The sequence below is a fragment of the Prionailurus viverrinus genome, chromosome E2 (genome assembly GCF_022837055.1).
Source record: "Prionailurus viverrinus isolate Anna chromosome E2, UM_Priviv_1.0, whole genome shotgun sequence".
NCBI classification, from domain to species: domain Eukaryota; kingdom Metazoa; phylum Chordata; class Mammalia; order Carnivora; family Felidae; genus Prionailurus; species Prionailurus viverrinus.
Window position 1 is genome coordinate 27,698,474 of NC_062575.1, and position 9,844 is coordinate 27,708,317.

The window sequence follows — 9,844 nt, forward strand, 5'->3', positions numbered from 1 at the left end:
CACTGGTGTAAAAAGAATGAAATCTTGCCATTTGTGACAACATGAATGGACTTAAAGGGGAATTATGTTAAGTGAAATAAGTCAGACAAGACAAATACCATATTATTTCACCTATCTGTAGAATCTAAGAAACAAAACATTTGAACAAAAAAACCAGAAACAGACTCAAGTGAAATAGGTGAAGGGAATTAAGAGTACACTTAGAGTGATGAGCACTAAGTAATGCATAGAATTGTTGAGTCACCATGCTATACACTGAAACTAATATAATATTGTATGTCAACTGTAACTCAATTCATAAATAAATAAATAAATAAATAAAGTCTATGTTCAAGTGAAGAAAAAAATGAAAGCAATAATAAGAGATATGAAAGATAGAATGAGAAAGTCTAATACATCTATTTGGAATCCCGAAGATAAAGCATAGAGAGCCTAAAGAAAAAGAAGTATTTGGAAAGATAATGTCTAAGTTCCAGAATCTATAAGAAAATATAAATATACAAAATCAGGGAGCATAACACCCTAACAAGAATAAATAAAAATAAATTCATACTTCAATTCACTTTAATGAAACCATAGTACACCAGAAACAAAAGTCTTAAAATGGGCGAGAGAGAAAGAATCTCTTTTATAAAGAAACACGATTAGATTAAGGGTAGACTTTTTCAAGACAATGGAATCCAGAAAACAGGAAAAGAACATCTTCAGATAAACGAGAGGAAGTAATTCTCTACCTAGAACTGTGTATCATCAAAACAATTTTCCAAGAAAAATGATGCAAAAAAAGAGAGAGAGAGAGAGAGAGAGAGAGAGACATTTACAGGGTAGCATAAACTGAGAACATGTGCCATCAAGATATCTGTACTAAAGAAACTTCTAAAGTGTTTAAAGGAAGATGATAAAACAATTCCAAATAGATCAATAATCCCAATAAATATAGTAGGAGGATATTTGCCAGTCAAAAAGACAGTGTCAGTTTAGATTCTTTTAAAAATAATCCAGCTGTGTATTGTTTACAAGAAATATATATAAAGCATAAGGATACAGAAAGTTCAAAAGTAAAAAGCATGGAAAAGGAAATATCTACAAATAATAAGCAGACATAGTTATTTTCATATCAGGTAAGCTTTAAGACAAAAGGTATTTTTAAGGATAGAAATCATATGGTTGATCCACATTATTCATAGATCCCATATTGCAAATTTGCCTACTCATTAAAATTTATTTTAACTCTAAAGTCAATACTTGCAGATCTTTGTAGTCATTTGCAGACAGGCGGAATGACAAAAAAAATTGAGTCATTCAATGCACACGTTCCCAGCTGAGGTTGAACAAGGTGACACTCTGCATTCTTGCTTCAGCACATCCTATAACCAAGTGTCCTTTTTGCCATCTACATAATGCCACGTCTTTAGCATTTTTGTGCTTTTCACTGGTGATTTTGCTGTTTAAAATGTCCCCCAGCCATACTGCTCAAGTTCAGTCTAGTGTTCCTACACACAAGGATGCAGTAATGTGCCTTATGGAGAAAATATACATATTATATAAGCTTCATTCAGGTATGAGTTACAGTGTTGTTGGCCATGAGTTCAATGTTCATGAATCAACAACATATATTAAATGAGACGCCTTTAGACAGAAGTGCACATAAAACGAGATTATGTATTGATAAAAATGTTATGACCAGAAACTCATAGGAACCTAACCCTGTATTTTCTCTAGGAGCAATGGTTCAGTATTTGTTAAGTCAGTGTTTGCCACACTTTAAAGAACATAATTACATAGAATAATGATAATCAACTATAGATCAATTTACCAGGAAGATATGGCAATCTAAATTTGTATATCTAATAAAATAGCCTCAAAACATATAAGGCAAAAATTGCTACAACTGTAGGGAGAAATTGTTAAATTCACCATTATAACAGGAGGCACCTTTCTTCTTTTTTTAAAAAAAGTTTTCATTTATTTATTTTGAGAGATAGCACAATCAGGAAGGGACAGAGAGAGAGGGAGAGAATGTCAAGCAGGCTCCACATTGTCAGTGCAGAGCTGGATGCAGGGCTCAATCTTAAGAACTGTGAGATCATGACCTGAGCAGAAATCAAGAGTCAGATGCTTAACTGACTGAGCCACCCAGGTGCCCCAGGAGTCACCTTTCTTAATCACTGATAGGTCAAGCAGACAAAAAATCAAGAAGATACAGAAGATAAGAATAGAACAATCAACAAGCTTAAGGTTAATTGATAGGTATAGACACTATACATTTTCCTGAAGCAAACATGGAACAGTTAGAAAATTTCTTATTACATACTAGGCCACAAAGAAATTTGTGGAGGGTTTGAAGAATCAGTATTACACAGATATCCTCTAACCAATTGGGTTAGAAGTGGGTATTAAAAGTTAAATAAAACTAATTACACATTTGGAAATTTAAAAACACACTTCTAAATAGTTCAAGAATAAAACACATCATAATGGAAATGTAAAAATAATTAGAACTGAATGATAAGGAAGGACCAATATATCAAAACTTAAGGCTTGCCAAGAAAGTGAAACTTAACAGGAATTAATAGCTTTAAAGGTTTATTTTAGAAAAGAGAGGGAAAAATTAATGAGCTAAATGTCCAGTTTAAATTTTAGAAAAAGAACACAAAATAGACCCAGATAAAGTAGAAGAAACAGATAATAAATATAAAGGCAGAGAATAATAACTAGAAAATAATGACACAAAGTAATAAAGCAGTACTAGTACTGGTAATAAAAAAAAAAAGCTACTAGTAATAAGCTGTAAGATAAAGTTACAAAGATACAAAAGCCAACCAACCAAACAAAAAACAAAACAAAGGATGATCAACAAAGACAAAAGTTTATCCTGAAAATACAAATTGGAACTCTGGAGAAACTGAAAAGAATAGAGGCATAAGTAAACAATACTGGGAATGAAAAAAAGAATGCTAAATTTTAAAATGGAGATTTTCAGAGATAGTACTATAATCCCTATGCCAATACATTTGAAAATGAAATGGAAAAGTTCCTAGAAAAACAATTACCAAATCTGCCTCAAGATAAACAGTGGATAGTCTTAGAAACACTAAAAATAAAAATAAATTAAGCAGCTGTTAGAAATTTCCCCACAAAATAACCACCAGGCCCAGATAGTTTTCAGATGAGTTTTGCAAACATTCAGATAACAGACCATTTCCATCTCCCCAACTAATGCCACAAGGCCAGTAAAACTAACAAGGAGCATACAAGAGAAGAAAATTATAAGCCAATCTAATTCACAAACATTGATAACAAAACCCCTATACCAAACAGTAATGAATAGTGGTATATTAGATGATAAAACATTAATCCCTGAAATTCAAGAGTAGCTTAATTTGAGAAACTCTGTTAGTTTCATTAATCATGTTCACAAATTAAAGAAGAACCATGATTATCTTAATGCCAAAAAAATCATTTGACAAAATTCAACCCCAAGTTTTGAGTAAAACAAAAAAACCCATAGAAATAGAAGGGGATTCCTTAACCTAATTAAGGAAATCTAGTTAGCAATCTAGATCATATATTATTCTATATGAGAAAGTGTTAGAAACCTTCCCTTAGACCAAGACAAGGATGCCCGCTTTTACGGATCCTATTCAACATTATACTGGAGGTCTTAGCCAGGGCTGTAAGACAGGAAAAAGAAATAAAAGTCATAAAAAAATCTGTCATTATTTTTTTTTAATTTTTAATGTTTATTTTTGAGAGAGAGAGAGAGAGAGAGAGAGACAGAGCATGAGCAGGGGAGAGGCAGACAGAGAGGGAAACACAGAATCCGTAGCAGGCTCCAGGCTCTGAGCTGTCAGCACAGAGCCCGAGGTGGGGCTTGAACTCATTAGCCGTGAGATCATGGCCTGAGCTGAAGTCAGACACTTAATTGACTGAGCCACCCAGGCGCCCCAACACTGTCATTATTAACAGGTGATAGGATTCTTTACATAGAAAACCCAAAAGATTCTAACAATAATTTTTTACAAATTCTAAGTGGTTTAGTAAGAAATGGTTAAAAAGCATAATAAAAGAAGACATCATTTAATTGCAACCAAAAAGTATAAGATGCTTAGGAATAAATTCTATCAAAAGATGTACAAGACCTTTATGGGGCAGATCATAAAATTATATTGAAAAATCTTAAAGGCGACCTAATTAAATTGAGAGACACATTATGCTCATGGATAAGAAGAGTCAATAATATACAGATGTTAATGTAGCCACGAATTGAACTATTGATATAATGCAATTCTAATCCAAATCTTTTTTTTTTTTTAACGTTTATTTATTTTTGGGACAGAGAGAGACAGAGCACGAACGGGGGAGGGGCAGAGAGAGAGGGAGACACAGAATCGGAAACAGGCTCCAGGCTCTGAGCCATCAGCCCAGAGCCCGACGCGGGGCTCGAACTCACGGACCGCGAGATCGTGACCTGGCTGAAGTCGGACGCTTAACTGACTGCACCACCCAGGCGCCCCATAATCCAAATCTTTGAAGGCTTCGTTTGTTTGTTTTTGGTGGCAGTGCCAAGTTGATTCTAAACTACATAAAAGTACAAAGGCCAAGGATAGTTAAGACATTCCTAAAGAAAAAGAATTATGTGGGACCACTTGCCTTACTAAACAGTAAGACTTTGCAAAGCTGTAACACTTGAGATTGCATGGAATTGACACAAGGAAATAGATAAGGTGACCAGTGTGACAGGAGAGAGATCTCAGAACAGTCCCAGGCACATGTACATCCGAGCTCATACTGGAGACCTGTGGAGAAATGAAGCTATCCATGTGGGAAAGAGTGGACCCATACCATGCACAAAAAAAAAAAAAAAATTCCAGATTGAGGTGAGGACTTATGTGTCAAAACAAAACTTTTTTTTTTAATTTTTAAAAAATGTTTCTATTTATTTTTGAGACAGAGAGAGAGCAGGAGCAGGGGAGGGGCAGAGAGAGAGGGAGACACAGAATCTGAAGCAGACTCCAGGCTCTGAGCCATCAACACAGAGCCCGACGCGGGGCTCTAACTTACAGAGTGTGAGATGGTGACCTGAGTTGAAGTCAGACGCTCAACACCCTGAGCCACCCAGGCACCCCCCATAACAAAACTTTAAAGATTTAAGAAGATAATATAGTAGAATAGATCACTGATGTGGATCTAGAGAAAGGTTTCTTTTTTTTTTTTAATTTTTTTTAACGTTTATTCATTTTTTAGAGACAGAGAGAGACAGAACATGAGCGGGGGTGGAGCAGGGAGAGAGGGAGACAAAGAATCTGAAGCAGGCTCCAGGCTCCGAGCTGTCAGCACAGAACCCAATGTGGGGCTTGAACTCACAAACTGTGAGATCATGACCTGAGCTGAAGTCAGACGCCTTAACCGACTGAGCCACCCAGGCACCCCTAGAGAAAGGTTTCTTAAACAAGACACAAAACAGCCCTAACAATATAATATTAATACATTTGGCATCATTAAAACTAAAATTAAGGGGCGCCTGGGTGGCGCAGTCGGTTAAGCGTCCGACTTCAGCCAGGTCACGATCTCGCGGTGCGGGAGTTCGAGCCCCGCGTCAGGCTCTGGGCTGATGGCTCAGAGCTTGGAGCCTGTTTCCGATTCTGTGTCTCCCTCTCTCTCTCTGCCCCTCCCCCGTTCATGCTCTGTCTCTCTCTGTCCCAAAAATAAATAAACGTTGAAAAAAAAATTAAAAAAAAAAACAAAACTAAAATTAAGACCTCTGTTTATATGAAAACATCATAAAGAAATTAAAATAGAAAACACAGGCCAGAAATTGGTAGAAGATATTCACAATACACATAGTGAACAACATTCAGAATGTATTAAGAATTCCTTCATCTCAGTAAGAAATTAAAATAGAAAACACAGGCCAGAAACTAGTAGAAAATATTCACAATACACATAGTGAACATTCAGAATGTATTAAGAATTCCTTCATCTCAGTAAGAAAAAGGCAAGCAACCCAACAGGAAAAAAAGGACAAACAACATAAACATTAACTCAAGCAGGTGACAAACACGTGAGAAAACTTATCTTTAACCTTACTAGTAATTAGGGAAACACAATTTAGCAATGAGGTATCATTTTATATCCATTAGACTAACCGAAAATTAAGGCTGATAGTAATAAGTGTTGGAGAGGACATTCATGAGTCAGCAGGATCACCTTACATTGCTGGTAGGAATGTAAATTGGTTCAACCATCTTGGAAAACAATTTAGGATTACCTTTAGAGCGAGGTATATCTTAACACATTCTCTGACCTAGCAATCCTATTCCTAAGTACACACACTCTAGAGAACCTTAAGCAGTAGTTTAGGCATACATATCTATGGATAAACTTGTTAAACAAAGAGCAAGAATGAAAGAGAGGGTTGAACATGGAGGTAGGCACAAGATAATGGTAATGTTTTAGCTCTTGTGTTGTAAGTCAGATGATATAAAGAAATAAATTTCCTAGATGTTTCTTTTAAACTGAATAACTTAAAATGGAATTTTTTTTCATTGGGGAAATTTGTATTAATAAATATAGCTATATGTGGTGCAAATGTTCATTATCAGCCAATTCAAAGATTATTGATTGGGTAATTTGACTTTCAGGGGACAATGGCTAATGAAATGCATTTCATTTAGATAAAGATTGAAAAACTCTTGCACACAAGCTCTTTCTTTAGGAGTCAAGAATATGATAAACATGACATTTTGTTTTAAGCACTTTTAGGAAAATAAAAACATTCTATGGATGATCTATCTAAGGAAAAACCTGTAAGTCCAACATAGATATCTGATGATAATGAAACCATTAAAACATTTTTGTCATTTTCAATCAAGCATGATTACCTCTTTGTAAGTAAATTATAAATATATATTTTTTCCAGAATGAGGGCATTATAATGCTTTCCAAGAAATTCCTGAATGTTTTTTGCTAAGTGGAGAAGATATCTAAATGGCAAAAACCTGATTCAGACTTGTACTCTTCAGAGTAGATGTGATACCACAGCTGAGAAGCTTTCAGTGAGTGTCGATAGTAATGAAAAGCAATTCAAAGAAAATGTAGTATGAACTATTGACAAAATTCCTGTTCAGAGGGCTCTGTAAGATGTTGCATCAGTATCAAAGTCGTAGTATGCAGTGCACAATAACTATGATATATTTGGGCTAGCAGACATTTTACTCAACAGTTCAACAAACCATTGATCAGTAGCAGGCAACACTTGGAAAATGTATGACATGTAAATGAAGCAGTACTTGATTTTTTTTTTGTTCTGTTAATTGCATCCAAGAAGAGATTTTGAAATGCAGTAAAGCTTATTGGCATGTTTAAACATCCTTTTCCAAAACTGAAACAGAACATGAAGAAATATTTTCCAGAGGGAAAAGCAACTAAGTGATTTAGAAATTCAACCATCACTATCCCCCAGGATGAAACTTTCAAACTCCTCAGGAGAAATTTTCAACACTCCAGGTTTCAAGCACGATGGCCCATGAGTAACTGAGAGCAGTCATCAGCAGAGTGAAAAAAATCTCTCCATGATTTTGGAGTCCACAGTCAATCTGAATATCCAGAACTATCTGCCAGTTTTGAGAACTTGCTGCAATTTCAGATGTCCTTTAACTGAGAGTTAGGATTTTCTTTTTTTTTTAAACTTTTTTTTTTTAACGTTTCTTTATTTTTTGGACAGAGAGAGACAGAGCATGAAAGGGGGAGGGGCAGAGAGAGAGGGAGACACAGAATCGGAAACAGGCTCCAGGCTCTGAGCCATCAGCCCAGAGCCCGACGCGGGGCTCGAACTCACGGACCGCGAGATCATGACCTGGCTGAAGTCGGACGCTTAACCGACTGCGCCACCCAGGCGCCCCGAGTTAGGATTTTCTAACTTAATAAAAATAAAGAGTAAAAATAGAAAGTGACCCGCTGAGAAACTACATATGTTTCATGCTGTCACAATCCTGGATATGTAGCCCTTGGTGTAAAGTTGCAAATGAATTTCCTCTCCAAGATATAAAACTATTATTACCATTGTTATTATTAACCTTAAAGAATTAAATAATTATTTACAAAATCGTGATGGGTCCTTTAAAAGTTACCAAAAGCTGATGGTCTGCATTAAGTAACCCAGAGAGGCTGAAGATTTGAGGCCTTCTGTTCACAATGTCTCCTGGGCCCCTGGCAGGATTCTGAGCCTTTCTTAGTATTATAAAATTATGCTAGATCGTTCCTGTTAAGAGTGGGTGTTTCTGGTGGTCTCCCCGTGGCTTCTTTTCATGTAGGAATTAAAGAGGAATTAGGGAGAGTTAGGGTCTTGTGCATTACCCTCAGAATCCCCACTTTTTTTTTTTTTTTTTTAACGTAGGCTCCATGCCCAGCATGGAACCCAGTGTGGGGCTTGAACTCATGACCCTGAGATCAAGACCTGAACTGAGATAAAGAGTCAGATGGTTAACCAAGTGAGCCACCCAGGCACCCCCCCCCCCCCCCAGCATCCCCACTTTTAAAGAGCAATGCCTGGCTTTGCGCTAATCAGCACTTCTGCTTTGGTACTTTATCAGGCAGCACAGGGTCCAGCCCGAGAAATACCAACTTGGGCATGGCTCACCACCCTAGAGTTGGAAGGATCTGGGCTTGAGTCCTGCCCCTGCTACTTTCCAGATGTGCTTTCCAGTGACTTTCCCCACTCTGAGCCACCACGTTCCCATTGGGAAAGCTCAAGTAATTCCTTCATCTTGGCCGGGTGATTGTGAATTGTGAACGAGAAAATACACGTGAAAGTGTTTTGACGCTGACGATGTCAAATTGACATCGCGAACAGACTGAAGGGTCAACTCCCATTTCTCACACTGCCAAAAATCTTTCCCATTCTGTTCTCCCAGCAGAAGCCAAAGCCTGCTCAGTGTTAAAGATGATGGATGATTGTGAGGCACATAGGCCATCAGGGGAATCTCGAGGGGAAGGAAATGGCGACTCCTTTCTGAGTCACGCTTTACTTTCTATCCAGTGATCTTTGCTTCCACCAGCCACTCATCTACCCATCCAATAAATATCTTTCATGCGACTGAGCCAGCAGCCTGTGAGCACTCTGATTCTATCTAATGAAACGTTGTCAACACTTCTCTTACCACAATGTTGTCAACAGCTCTCTTGAGTCCTGCCATTTGTGCTGAAACCAAAGCTGCTAACAGTGGCTGGAGTGCAGATCCCATCTGACCCTATGGTTTGGCAGAGCCGACAGTCTGGTGGCTTCGCTGGGACCGTCAAGCCAAAGGGCTAGGGAAAACTGGGCTCCAGGAAACCACACTGAGAATGTAAGAATGCTTATAGGGATTGGAAAAACCAGACTCAGTTTAGTCGTGGGCTTCCTCCATCCAGTCTGACAAAGTTGTGTAGACACAGGGCGGGTGCTGAGGAAGTAGACAGACCACGGCTGCAATGGGACAAGGCTTTGTGATCTAGCAAAAAGGATGTCTTCTCGGCCAGACTTGGGGAAAGCCAGGCTTCCAGAATAGCCTTGCCAAGTTTAGGAAACAGTCAGGCTTTTCATCCTGGCTCCTCCTAGGTCTCCATGTCTAGACATTTGCTTGGTGATACCATGGTAACTGTGATGCCACAATGGAACATTCTTCCCAAGGTGGTAGAAGGAATCCCTCTGTTGAGCTCTGCTGTGTAAGGTCAGAGTGAGTTCATTTCTCCTTTGGCAGTAGCAGTTCACAGAAGACTCTGAGAGCCATCCTGACAACAAGAAACATCCAGTGTCATGAGCGGAACATGGTGACTGAGAACGGCTATTGTGCACAGTTTGAGG

General features: G+C 37.9%; 1 protein-coding gene across 2 annotated transcripts in view; it reads right to left on the reverse strand.

Moving 5' to 3' along the window:
- The window catches only part of GINS3 (GINS complex subunit 3), a 91,367-nt gene extending 81,530 nt beyond the window's left edge, over positions 1–9,837 (reverse strand). For both annotated transcript variants that reach the window (XM_047836400.1, XM_047836399.1), the window contains exon 1: positions 9,162–9,837. The gene's annotated coding sequence lies outside the window, so the exon portion shown is untranslated. The remainder of the gene's footprint in view (positions 1–9,161) is intronic.
- Positions 9,838–9,844: the final 7 nt, after the last annotated feature.